This window comes from Hemicordylus capensis, chromosome 1, assembly GCF_027244095.1.
Source record: "Hemicordylus capensis ecotype Gifberg chromosome 1, rHemCap1.1.pri, whole genome shotgun sequence".
NCBI classification, from domain to species: Eukaryota; Metazoa; Chordata; class Lepidosauria; order Squamata; family Cordylidae; genus Hemicordylus; species Hemicordylus capensis.
This window is the reverse complement of record NC_069657.1, coordinates 249,114,737-249,129,356: the sequence shown is the minus strand read 5'-3', so window position 1 is coordinate 249,129,356 and position 14,620 is coordinate 249,114,737.

The following is a 14,620-nucleotide window of genomic DNA, read 5'->3' as shown; positions in this document are numbered from 1 at the left end:
AAATAACATCCTGCTATGATCTTCCATTCAATTATGCTGTGTAAGACATACAAAATATATTTTATATATTGTATAAACACAGACACACAATAACCCAAGAAATGCATGACTCTTTCAAAATAAAGTGTAAGCCATCCCCTTAATGGTGCCATTTTAGAAGCCTCATGCATTAAACATAATGGCAGGGAGTAGTACAGCTCCAGTTCAATATGTGACTTGTGAGCTATCACAGGGCCTCTGACTCAGTATTACTAAGAAATGTTCACTGACTGTCACTGCAAAGGTATGAGAGTGAGACTCTCTAAGGACCAATTAATGGGAATGGAAGAAAATTCTGGTGGATTGGATGCCAGTGGGGGGAAGGCAAGTGGAGAGTGGTGAAGAATAATGTATGTTTGCAATTTACTTATTAGTTCTATATATAAAGAGGAGGAGGAGGAGGAGGAGAAAAGTCACTCCTGCCAAATGAGAGCTAACAAAAGATCTTAGGAGCATTTGTAAATACCACTTTAATTATTTAAACAGTTTGTGAAGAGAAAGTCGTTTTCATTCGTTCTTTCCTTTTGCTTTCTTTCTTTAGGGCGTCCATTGCTAATGAACTCAGCGGCCGCCCCATGTGTCAGAAATCTGTAGCGTTCTGCCGCAGAGGAAGTTTATTGCCCCAGTTTCTTACCGCGTGTAGCCTTTAATCACAGCTGAAATAATGGCACCTTCAGTCAGAGATATTCATGTTGAGGTTTATTACGTTGCTGTTTTCTCTTCTTTAATAATAATTTTAAAAATGTGCTCCCGTAGCATTTTTCATTCTCTGAAGGTCTTGAAGCTCTTAACAAACACAAACTAATTACATTTGGTGACACCTTTGCAAAGACAGGGTTCTCCAAATGCAACTCACCTAGTGGTAAGTGGCTTTGGTTGAGTTTGACAGGAGATAATTTTGTACAAAATGAACACATGTGTATTTGTGTAGGGTTGGGTGTTTCTGCATATTTTGATCCTCACATTCATTGAAGCAGTTAGCATTGGTGCAAGGAATGGTTTAGCATATGTCCTTGACTGATATTTGTGTTCTATCTGGGGAAAATGTGCTCTGCTCAACTAATTATGTGCCTCAAATGAGGGTGGGAGAAGAGTTACGAATTTCCCTGGCTTATTTAACCCTGTGAGCATCTTCATTATATACACAGATCTCTTGGCTCCATCCTCCTCATGAATGAACCCATGTCTGGACCAATTGATACATCACACATGCCACTTCCAGAACAGGAAAGGAGAAATGTTTGTGGCTCTGAGGCTGGAGAATGGAGCATCTCTCACCCTAAGTGTTGTGTCCACATGCCTGTGCACTACTCTCTCATGCTCTGCTTTTTTCCTTTCTGCTTCCCAGCCCTACATCTGACTATTTGTATTCTTATCTCACCTTTCCATATAAATAATCAAGTTTCCAGTGCAGACATTAGATGTTGCCCTTTAAATCTCCAGTTCAAGTGATATGTTCCAAAATTATCCTAATTTCTCTCTCGATTTTAGAGTTCCAAATTACCTACTCTTCAAAAAGTGGAACCAATCAGATCATGGAGAATGGGGGGTTAGCCACCCTGAGCATTTCTGGGGGCCTCCAGAGGTTCTCAACCCACTGTTTGTACCCTCCAGAGGGTGACAAACCTATCTGTACACTTCCCCCCACCCCACTGCCCGTGGCCACTAGCAGAAAGAGCAGTCGCGTGGCCCCTCTGATGCTCCCAGCTGAGGCTTTGTCCAAATGCTGGCACTGCCCCCAGGAACAACTAAAATAGTGGGTTAAAACTACACTTCCTGGTTGCTTCAGTGAATGAGTATATTTTTACATATTCTCCCCTTCTTTCTGAGGGCAGTGCCAGGAGGAGCCACCTAGGAATCAAGACTGGCTAGAGCAACTTGAGTAGCAGCTATTCCAGCCAATAAGAGGAAAAGAGGAAGTTAGGGCAGAGGGACTGGAGGAAGCTCCTTGCAAGTCTGATTTTTTACTAGCTTGGTTTTTTTGGTGGGGCGGGATGCAATCCTGTCTTCTCCCTTCTCTCCCGCTTTCTGCCTTTTGCTTGTGCTTCCGCACCTGCTTTTTGCCCTAGCATTGTTGGGAGTTGCTAAAATTTTTTCTACCCCCCAATAGGTAGAGCACTAAGGAATGAGCACACACTCCAGTTACAAAGTAGGTAGCAGAGGATGGTTTAGTTGTTGCAGCTATTTAGAGAAAACACATGGAGATTCTTGTAGAACTTAACACTAAGTATTTATTGGTTAAATACACTTGGGTAGGAAAGACCTAAACCTAATCTAAAGGACTACATAATGAATAGGTAAGGAGGGAGAGAGATGTTTCCATCTTCTCTCTAAGAGGAAAGGAAGGATTGTGACTCAGCACAGGAAGTGCGGAAGAGTCAGTTCAGGGGTCATAGAGTAGAGACAGGGAGAACCGTTTGGGAGACCCTTACTCACTATGTCTACTCGCAGTGTTACTAGTGGTCATTAGGATAGTTGGTGCATAAGGTCGATGCACTGGGACTCCATCTCCAGCAGGCATTTTTGCTTTCTTCCTTCTCCTCCTCCCCGCCCTTTCCTTTTCTGCTTTCTGCCTTCTTCTCCTGCCACCAACTTTTCTGTTTCTTCCTTTTTGCCCCTGCTTTTCTGCTCCCCCTCCTTTCTGTTTCCCTCTATGCCGGCAGGCACAAATACATGTAAACGTTCATTCTCATTTTTCTCTATATTGAATTGGTGGGGCAGGGAGCAAACTCCTACTTTATCTAGGGTGCTAAAAACCCTTGGGCCAGTCTTGCCTATGTGGGCTTGCTGTGAGCTAACCTTTGCACCTGACTGCCTGAGAAACCAAGTGTTCCCCTTCACTAGCTTTGATCGTATGTCACAGACATTGATTTTGATACTGTGTCAGTACTTTGCTCTCTCTCCTTGCCCTTGCTTTGGCAATACCTCTGCAAAATCCTACCCAGGAGGAAGCCCTCTCTTTTGGCATTGCACATGAATCAGCAGATATGGACAGGTATTAAATTGCTCTTAATGCTCTCTCTCTCTCTTTTCTATCCCTTTCTCCTCCTCATCTCTCCTCTTTCCTCCATCCACAATCCAATATATGCTAACTGCTTCCTCATCCCTGCTTACATAGCCCCAGGAGCTTCCTTCACACCCTGCACAACTGCAATTGTATCAAGGTTGCCAAATACCTTTACATTGTATTATTATTATTTTATTATTATTTTTACACTTATATCCCACTCTTCCTTCAAGGAACCCAGAGCGGTGTACTGCATACTTGAGTTTCTCCTCACAACAACCCTGTGAAGTAGGCTAGGCTGAGAGAGAAGTGACTGGCCCAGAGTCACCGAGCTAGTCTCATGGCTGAATGGGGATTTGAACTCGGGTCTCCCCGGTCCTAGTCCAGCACTCTAACCACTACACCATGCTGGTTCCAATGTATTTACATTGTACTTCTACTTTATCAATAAATGTTATGTGTTTCTTTCAAAAGTCTCGTCTCTGAATCTGTTGGCCTTTTGGCATACTCTTGTTCACATTTGCCTGCACCCAGACTCTTGTTTGTTTGTTGTTCAATTTTTATGCCACCTTTCATAAGAAACCTTCCAAAGCATTTTAACTTTTGGTGCAAATGTTAAAATACATAAAACTCTATTAAAATCACATTTTGAACCTTGAAATCAATTAAACAGTAAAAGCCACACACACACACGACAAGCAGAAGCAGGAAAGCTGAGAGACCCTACAGCCCCTAAGGGGTAAAAGCCTGAATAAAAAGGTCTTTAGTAGTTTTTTTTTAAACAGCCACAGATGTTAAAGAGTGGACATTCACTGAGAGAACATTCCAGAGCCTGGGGGCAACAACAGAGAAGGCCGTGTCCCGCGTGCACAACAATTTAGCCTCTCTCAATGTTGGCGCACAGATCAAAAGCCTCCCTGATGACCTTGTTGGGTGGGCAGAAACCCTTGGGAGCAGGCAGCCCTTCAGCTATCCAGGACCCAAACCATTAAGGGCTTTAAAGGTAATAACCAGCACTTTGAATTGGATAAGGAAACAAATTGGCAGCCAGTGCATTTCTTTCAAAATCGGTAATCTGTAGTCCATTGGTTATCCACAAATTTGGTTTTGAATTAAATTCCCCAAGTCCAAAGGCATAGATATATACACATGTGCAGTATACACATGTGTGAGCAAGTGTGGTAACAGCTGACAGCACAGAGAGTTGGGGGGAGGAATATAAAGAACTGAATATTGCATCAACCTGCACATGTTGCAATTCCAGAATTCATTCTAGAAACCATCCTTGTTACAGCTGAATGAACAACACAGAACAAAATTTAAAAACAGTAATGGAAGAGAATGCAGGTAATCCTCTCATCCCTTACTCCATGGATGCTCTCACCCATTCCTTCTGTGGTCCTGTCATCTGCCCCCTCTCTCACCTGATTTCTGAATCACATCAGGGCACACACAGCAGGGAAGAGGATCATTGAGTGAATGAGTGGGAGGAGACCTTGAGGAACCTTGGAAGCTTTTCCTCCTGCTTTATGGAAGACTTAAAGGGCAGCGAAAGAGGCCCTTTAAATGTCTAAGAGGACTGCCGTTTCTGAACATGCTTTGATTTGGAATCAGATTCATGGCAATTAAACAGATCACCAGGATAGAATATTTCTTTGTTGAAGCTGAGCAGTCATATCTCAAAAGTCTCTGTTTCCTCAGATGACAACTCAAAATTTTAACAGGTGAACTATTCAAGCAGTTATTTGAATTAACATCAGATGGTTACCACAAAGTTGAACCAAGATGTCAGAAGAATACTTCTCAGAGCCCAGATGTCCACTACCATCCAATGGGTTGTATATCCAATGTGGCACATCCATTCAGTGTGGCTTTCAAGGAAATGAGAGAGACTCCTCAACAGTCTGCTATTATTTCTTTGCCGAACAAGCCAAATGCTGATGAAACCATTCACAACCCATTCAACTTGGACATCATTTGTAGTATCGTGCAAACACAGGATATTATAGGAGAGCCATCTGGTCACAGTTGTTTCACTGACTTTCAGTTACTACAGTCCAGATGCACACAGGGTACTTGATGGAGTGTGGCCTACCACATGTCTTGTCAAGCCTTTCATGGCTGATAACTGAAACCAGTTGGGTTTGGGAAGCAATTGGTACCTCAAAACCTGGCCTTGACCCACATTATTATAATAACTATCAACCAATCACAAACCTTCTCTTTCCGGGCAAGGTGTTGCACACGGACTGGTGGCACAATTTGAAATGCTATTGGATGGAACTGATTTTCTAGACATATCTCAGTCTAACATCAGGTAAAATTTTGAAATTGCCTTGGTCACCCTTTCCTGCACCCCACACCCCCAACACATATACATACCCATGAAGGGGAAATAATAGGTGCTGTGGGACCTTCTGGATCACCAGTCAAGGATGGGAATAAGGTGATGTGCATAATGATGTGCAAAAAAAAAGATGTGCAAAAAACAAAAGACAACAGTTTAATGTCTTCATTAGTTTATGTTGCTAAACGCCTTATTTATGTTTTTCATTCATCAGAATTGTTACATATCATCTCCAAATGCACCAGTTTTGGTTTCTCCAGTTCATCCATTAAATCCATTGCCTTCATATGGTGGTGGTGGAGTGACTCTCTCGATGCCTACCCAGGGACTTTCAAAGGCAAGTTTGCCAAGGGCCCCCTAAAACTTGGAGCTAGCCCTGTACAATTTTTTTAAAAGAGAAATCCTTCAGTCCCCTCTGAGGGCCTGATACAATAGGCCAATCACTTACTCAGAAGAGGTTTGCTGGCCAACTGTGTTCATGCAATGGTACATAGGAACATAGGAAACTGCCATATAATGAGTCAAACCATTGGTCTATCTAGCTCAGTATTGTCTTCACAGACTGGCAGCAGCTTCTCCAAGGTTGCGCCAATGGTGGTGGTAAGAAATCTACCTGCTCACATCATATTGCTAGTAGGGATGTGCATGAAGTTTCTTCGGCACCGGCGGGGGTAGTCCTTTAAGGGTGGGGGAGGGTGCACTCACCCCTCCCGCCGCATATCCCCCGCCAGCACTCTGTCAATTTTAAGCCCCTTGGGGTGGCAGCGTTCCTCCCTGCCGCCCCATTTTTGTCATCGGCCGGAAGTGGCCGGAAGAAGCAAGCGCACATGCACCCATCGTGCACCCGTGCCTGCATGGCAGATGGGCGCGTGCACACCCGCAACGAGCGCACGCGCACTTGCTTCTTCTGGCCACTTCCGGCCGATGACAAAAATGGGGCGGCAGGGAGGAACGCTGCCTCCCCGAGGGGCTTAAAAGTGACAGAGCGCCGGCGGGGGATATGCGGTGGGAGGGGTGAGTGCACCCTCCCCCGCCCATAAAGGACTACCCCCGCCGGTGCCGAAGCACTGAAACGGCCCCCAGAGCCGAAACGTTTCGGGCACAAGCCTAATTGCTAGGAAGAAGTCCCTCAAATGGATCCTGCCTGTGTTCATTTTCAAGGAAAGAAAGAAACTGGTCTTGTAAAATAAATAAATCATAATATAATATAATATAAATATAATATAATAATATAATATATATTATATTATATAAATATAATATATATAATTATTATGTAATATAATAAAATAATATTATATATATAAATATAAATATAATAATATAATATAATACTAATTTAATTAATTAGTTTAATGTATATACTGCCTGACTCCAAAGGCTCTAGGAGATTCACAAAGATGAATACTTTGTGAATCTCTTATTTTGCAATAAAAGCAAAATAAAAACAAGACATCAATGTAAAACATTCAAAGATTACTAAAAGCCAGGCTAAAAACATTGTCTTCAAGGCTCTTGTAAAGGCTGATAAAGATGTTAAACTGCGAATGTCTATAGGGAGTGTATTCCACAGCCCAGTTTCACCTACAGAGAAGGCCCACTCCCAAGCCGCCGGCAGCCGAGTTGGGGGCGTCCAGAAACAACTCTCTCGATCATCGATGACCTCAGTGTGCGGTGGGGATCATGCAGAAGTAGGCACTCTCCCAGGTAACTTGGTCCTAAGGCATTCGGGGCTTTAAAAGGTAATTACCAGCACTTTTTATTTTGCCCAGAAACCTATTGGTAGCCAATGAAGTTATTTTAAAACAGGCATAATATGCTCTCTCTGAGAAACCCCAGAGACTAATCTAGCCACTGCATTTTGGACCAACTGAAGTATGGTTCCATCAGATACTTTTCATCTGTGTTTTCTGGTGTGCAGAACACATGTGCGCATCAGTAAAACACTATAAGAAAGAATATTGACACAATTATACATGTCAAGATTTGTTGTTGTTTCCGTTTTTATCAATATTTTTCAATGTTCACATGTACCTTGCCAACACAAAGTGGAGGACTGATGCAAATGAACTGAGAGCTGTATCTAATGGCAGATGCTCCAGTTCCAGAAATCCTCTTAGTTAAACTGGAATGAAGGAGGGGTGGAATTCTACACATAGCAAAATTCCAAAACAATTCCCTTCCTGTTCGTTTACCCTTAAGCATTCCTTTCTCCTGTGTTAGAAAATCCATTGTAGGGCCGATTGCTTTCTGGCTGAACCTATGCTTTACTTATTCTTGCTGTAATAATTGCTGAAGTTAACTTCTTCTCAGAAACAAGGACGTGGCTAGAGAGGGGTGGAGGGGAAATCCACCCCGATAAGCCTCAAGGAGAAAAACCACAAACGGTCCTTTATCGGGAACACTACTGGAACGTCACTGGTTCTATTCTGTTCTGTTCTGTTCTTTGCTGATAATAACAACTGGTCTGAGTCGTGTTGTTTGTTCCTCTGTGTAAAACCCACTATCTTTCTTCTGTTCAGAGCCAAGCAATTTTTGGAGCTTCTCCTGCCCATATGCGCATATGTAACCAATAAAGCTTTGTATTTGGACCCACAGTGCCGCTGCTCTGTCATTTTCAGGACCACACTCTGGCCGAGCAACAAACAGGGTACTTTTTACTCACAACACTCCTCTCTCCACTAGAGATGTGCCAAAACACAATTCGGAAGCCCAATGATGGCACAACCCCTTTAAAATCGAGAGCTTACCCAGCCCCTTTAACACAGAGGAAAGCAGGTCCACCCATGCTCCTCCACTGCTTGCCGCCATTGCTGGACTGGCAGCACTCCCCCCAGCTATCCACACGTGCCAGCAGCACTCTCCACCAGCTGCCCCCACATGTTGTTAGCATGCACATGGCCCCCATGCGTGCATGGAGATTGCCTCCTCCATGTGCGCAGAGATGTCTTAGTTAACATGCAGGATTGTATGGGAGAAGGTGGTACTTTAGATACTGAAGTCCCAGATTGTTGGAGGGCCTTAAAAACAGAAGCTTTGTCTTCCACATTGTTTGTCTTCCATGTTTCCATATTCATACATTTAGCCTTACTATGCTATTGGAACACAAAAAGCTGTTCACAGTGTTGCACATTCCATAAAACATGTTCGTTGCTCAACAATCTGCTTGCTTTTCTTAAAAATGTATTTCCCTGACAAACAATCATTAAATCATCCTCACATCTGCCAAGTTCAAATAAATGAAACCAGTGATGATATTACCATTTGGCTGACACATTTGTTTTGACATTGTAAAAGATTTGCCTGTATTTTTTCCCTCCACTATAAAACTCTGCCTTTTTTTCCTCCTCTGAAACAATAATGTGTTGCTGCAAATTCTGCAAAAGATCAAAAGCTGTTCAGATCATATTTACAGTACTAAAAGCACAATGAGTGTCCCTGTAAATGACATGCAAATTACCAAGCAATGATTTAACTTCAGTCAGGTTTTACAGATGAATTGAAGGACCTTAATTCCACGTTAGCTGAGAGATCTGATTATTCTGCTGCTTGTAAGAAATCAGCTTTAATCCTTTTTAAAATGTCATTCAACAGGTTCTTACTGCTCAAAAGATGCAAATGGATTTTCCTTTACAATAGCTTTTCTCTTTCGTTTTTCTTCCACAGGACATACTTAGAAATAATTTAGATCTGGAGTATCAAAATGATAGCTATTCTGGATTAGACAGGTTAAAGGAAATTCTAAGAAATATCTCTGTTAGTATTTTAGACACTTCTGCTGAGCTCAGGTATGACTAACGCTTTAAGTTCCTTTTCTCTATGGGTGGTCCAGAATGGTGGATTATGAACTCTCGGTTCTGTGACCAGAAATCTCCAATTCTGTGATCACACAATGCAAATCAGCTACACTTTCTACTATTGCTTAAAAGTCGTTGATGGTCCTTTCCCTTCCCCTCTCAGTGGTAGTCCTCAAAGATCCATACCCTGCTCTGCCCACTGACTCCAGCCTCTCTCAGATGCCCCCACTCCAACTTCATCTACCATTCTGTTTGCAAGAACGTAACTTAGTGTCCACCATGAGCCATATATGGGGGAAGTGCTAAATGTGTCCAAACCAAATCTCAGATGGTTTGCAAAAAACACAACAAAAAGACCCTTCTTCATACAGTGAGGGCATTCACTCAAACATGAGGGAGTGGGCTGGGGGAAAGGCAGGAGCATACCAGCCTTCTCCCAGATGACCATTTGCCGATCAGGGCTCTGCTGCCTGCACAACCACACAAGCAGGGCAGTGGTGAGCCCAGAAGCAATTGGGATGAAGAAAACTGTGGTTGTCATAAGGACAGTCCTGCTGGATCAGGCCCAAGCCAGCATCCTGTTTCCAGCATCCTGTTTCACACAGTGGCCCACCAGATGCCTCTGGGGAGCCCACAGGCAAGATGTATGTGCATACCCTCTCTCTTGCCGTTGTTCCCCTGCAAGTGGTATTTAGAGACGTCTTGCCTCTGAGCCTAGAGGTGGCCTAAAGCCGCCAGACTAGTAGCCACTGATAGACCTGTCCTTCATGAATTTGTCTAAGCCCCTTTTAGAGCCATCCAAGCTAGTGGCCATCTCCACATCCCATGGCAGAGAATTCCATAGTTTACTTACGTGATGTGTGAAAAAGTACATCCTTTAGTTGGTCCTAATTTCCTGGTCTTCATTTTCATGGGGTGACCCCTGGTTCTAGTGTTGTGAGAGAGGGAGAAAAAAATGATCTCTGTCCACTCTCTCCACTCCTTGCATAATTTTATAGACCTCTATCATGTCTCCCCTATCATGTCACTTCCTCAAACTAAAAAGCCCCAGATACTGTACTCTTGCCTCATAAGGCAGGTGCTCCAGGCCCCTGGTCATCTTGGTTGCCCTCTTCTGCACCTTTTCCAGTTCTACAATGTTCTTCTTATGATATGGTTAAGATATGTATGCAAATGTGGCCAGACCTTAGATTTGTATAAGGGTATTATAATATTAGCATTTTTATTATCATCCCCCTTCTAATGATCCCTAGCATGGAATTTGCCTTTTTCACCGCCGCAGCACACTGAGTTGACACTTTCAACGAGCTGTCCATCATGACCCCCAAGTAGGGATGTGCACGGAACCAGGTAAGGGTGGTTTGAAGTGGGGGGGCGTGTCAGATTTTAAGGGCAGGGGAGGGTAGACTTTCCCCTCCCTCTGTTCCCCCCCACTGGTGCTCTGTTATGCAAGGCTCCTTTGGGGTGGCAGCATACCTCCCTGCCACCCTGTCCCCTCTTTGGCCAGAAGTGGTAGGAAATACCTGGTGTGCATGTGCGCACATGTTGGGTGGGCATGCGCGAGCACAACATGTGTGCGCATGGGTCTGGTGCATGCACATGCACCAGGTACTTCTGGCCACCTCCAGCCGAAGAGGAGACTGGGCAGCAGGGAGGTATGCTGCCACCTTGAAGAAGCCTTGCATAACCGAGCACCAGTTGGGGGAAAGCGGAGAGAGGGGTAAGTGTACCCTCCACCACTGTTGAAGTCCGACACACACACCGCTGAGCTTTCGAACCTCTCAGTGTTCAAACCTGTTCAGAGGGCTGTAAAAGGGCCTCTGAACAGGTTCATGTACATCCCTGACCCCAAGATCTCTCTCCTGGCCAGTCACTGACAGGTCATACCTGTGGGGTGCCAGGCATCCCACAATGCACTGCGCAAACAGCATGGTTCATTGGGAAAACTCCGCACTGCCTGGTCACTCCTTCCCCCAACTCTATCATAAAGATGGCTACTGGCATCCCAGGAGCAGCTGCTAGCAGTACAGAGCCCCTGATGAGCAGAGAGTGCAATAGAACTTCTCCTCCTATCTCACTTTAAACCTGGGTAGCTGATCAGGGCCACACAGGGAAGGAGTGGCAGAATTGGGAGCAATCCTAGGACCTCAGATGATCAGCACTACCTGGGCTAGCCCCAGGGGCAGAGCTATAATTGGGCGAACAGGTTCAAAGAACCCGGGCCGTGCCCAGTCAGGAGCCGCCATTCGCGGCCCTGACACGCCCCCTGCATCTGCCGTCAGACGCGGGGGTGGTAGTTTAGCTCCCGAGCAGGGGCTACACGGCCCCTTCAGGAGCTAAGACTGGTGCTGTGTTCGCAACGCAGCCCAGAAGCAGCTCTTCAGGGAACAGCCGCTCCTGGGCTGCGCTGCGAACGCAGCACCAGCCTTTGTCTAACTGCCAAAGGGGCTGCGCAGCCCCTTCAGCAGTTAAGCTGCTTCTCCTAAATGGAGCCTCAAGGCTCCGTTCGGGAGCCAGACCACGCCCCTCCCCACATCTGACGTCAGACGCGGGGGGCATGGCTATCCCCTGCGCCTGACATCAGATGCAGGGGGCGGGACTATCAGGGCACCCACTGTGGCCGCACGTGGGCCACCGGCGGGCTAGCTACGCCCCTGGCTAGCCCTGCCCTACCCAGGTAGGGCTGGTTATGAGAATGGGCTTAGTATTTTACCTTTGGGCATTATACTGCTGACACTGTTTAGTATGGAAACATAGAATTATTCTTTGATTTTTTTTCCCCTCCCAGAGACTTGGAAAGAGAACTGGACACACAGATATTTCTGGTGGCAGTAATATGTGCAGAAACAAAGCAACTAGCAACAGTGAAGATGGTGAATAACAAAGTCCCTCTCTCCGAGTATGCCTAAACTGTGTTGCTAACCATTTTGCAGTAACTACAGACATGGTTTCAAGGAAGGAAAGTAGGCAGGCAGGCAGGCAGGCAGGTGGGCAAATATATGTATGTGTATTTCTAGATCCTCTCATTATTGACCTCTGTTACAGGTACCATACTCCCACCTCTGCCTGCAGTTACAAAGGAATACAGTGGCAATCATGCAAAGCAGCACAGAGGAAGGCACCCTGTTCTGCTGATCACACACCTACAATAGCTAAAAGGATGACAATGTCAGTCAGGAGAGCTCGATGCCTTACATGCCGACACGACTGCAGCAGAGACACCAGGGTTACACAGTGGGTTTTTGCAGCAGAGGTGGAAAGTATTAGTATTATTATTAAACAAACAGCAGCAAAATACTTGTATAACACTGATGTACAGTATCCTCAGCGACTGTATTTGCTGCATAGGGTGTAAAATTACTTCGACTGTGCTGAAATACTTTATATTATTTATCTATAAGTGGAAATATAGCTCAGAGTGGGAAATGCTACTCCTCTGTCATCGGAACAGCTATTGCAGAGACATTTTAAAGATGCACAGCACTGAAGAGAGTAGACACATGATTTGTAGTCTTTCAATCATTCTGCTGTGTCAGTCCTGGTCTGGAGGCTGTCCTCTCCAGCAGGTTAAACATCATGATCAATCCAGTCCTGTCCCTCGCTTCCTTTTTTCTTTTCTTTTTTAAGATTGTGACCAGTTCATGCAATTACTTTCAGATAGTCAGGTAACTAAATCTTAAAACAAAATGACAATAATCGTACAAGGACTTCCGTTGAGAAGTGTGAGCAAGCAATGGCACAACTCTACCATGCTAACACCTCAAGTGACTTCTGCGCATGCACAGAGGCCACGTGAGCAGTGAGGTGGGGCAGCCTCCCTGCAGGAGGTTGGATTTAGCCTTATAATTACATCCCCAACAGCACAAATCCATTTGCACTAGACTAAAGTTGACTTGTTTATAGAACAAGGAGACAACTTCCAGTACACATTACTGGTTTGGTTAGGTCTAAGTTTTTCATTGCACCTATGCACTGGAAATGAATGGGATGCACTATCCAGAAAGGAAAGTTTGCAAGTCATGTCTTCATGACATGTTTTCTTGTTCCATGTGTAAAAGGGTTCCCATGTTCCTATACGCCCAGAGCCAAGCTCCCTGGCCAAAGCTCAGAACAGGGCTTCATGTCAAATATATATAAAGTCTGTTCTCACAAGCAGCCTAACTCAGGATAGGGCAGCCCAACCTGGATTAAGCTGCTCGTGTGCAGTGCTGGGATCCATGCAGATCCTGGTGCTGCCCACCCGCCTGACGCAGCTTTTAACCCCAACCTTTTAACAAGGTTAAGGGCACAAGCACACCCTTAACACTGGTTAGCAGACACAGAGATGGGTGCCTAGAGGGTCCATCACATAGAGGTATCCCCAAATGCACAGTGCTTGTCATGTGGTGCATTGTGGGATACATGGAGGCTGGGACACATCATCCCGGCCTCCAGAGATCCGTGCTGTGTGAAGCAGTCCAGATCGTGCCGGAGTGCAGTCCGCACTTCCTATCACCATTCTCTGATTGTCTGTGGTGGGGTGGGGAGGTAAGTTTAGTGCAGCTTTTCCCCCCACCCGCCCTACCTCCAGTCATGTGCATACCATTATAATTTCATTTCATTTCCTTATCCCATCTCTGCTTTCTTGCATATGTGTCTATGTATGTATAGATAGATGATAGGTGTGCGTGTGTACACACACACACCCCTATGTACACACACACACACACACACACACACACACACACACACAGAGTATATATCCACCCCAGTCTCTTGCTGCTCAAAATCCTTGGCACTTGTCCATGTGCATCAGCACCAACAGAGTGTTTAGGCTGAGCACTCTGGTATTTGTGCCAGAAACTGCCACCTACTGTTATGCTTGCCTTTAAGGAGAATGCTGTTCTTTTGATGGCTAACAGGTTCCCCACTCTGTCAATATTAAGAGACCGTGGCATACTTACTACACTGGGCTCTCTGCCTAAGTTCCAAAATCTGCCCGTGTTAAATCAGGTGACCTCATTACTTGTTATGTGAATAAGACCAAGCTTATCAATATGCTTTTGTGAGTATTCTTTGCATTAATCTTTCCATCTGACCTATTTATCTAAGTACATCCTGTTAGTTCGGAAACTTCAGAATGCGGCAGCCAGATTGGTCTCTGGGGTAACCCGGAGAGACCATATTACACCTATTTTGAAACAATTGCACTGGCTGCCGACATGTTTCCGAGCAAAATACAAAGTGCTGGTTATTACCTTTAAAGCCCTGAACAGCTTAGGCCCGAGTTACCTTAGAGAGTGCCTTCTTCTGCATGATCCCCACTGCACGTTCAGGTCATCTGAGGAGGTTCATCTCCAGTTACCACCAGCTTGTCCGGTGGCGACTCAGAGGCGGGCCTTCTCTATAGCTGCTCCGGGGCTGTGTGCTCCCTGCGAAAATCCACAATTT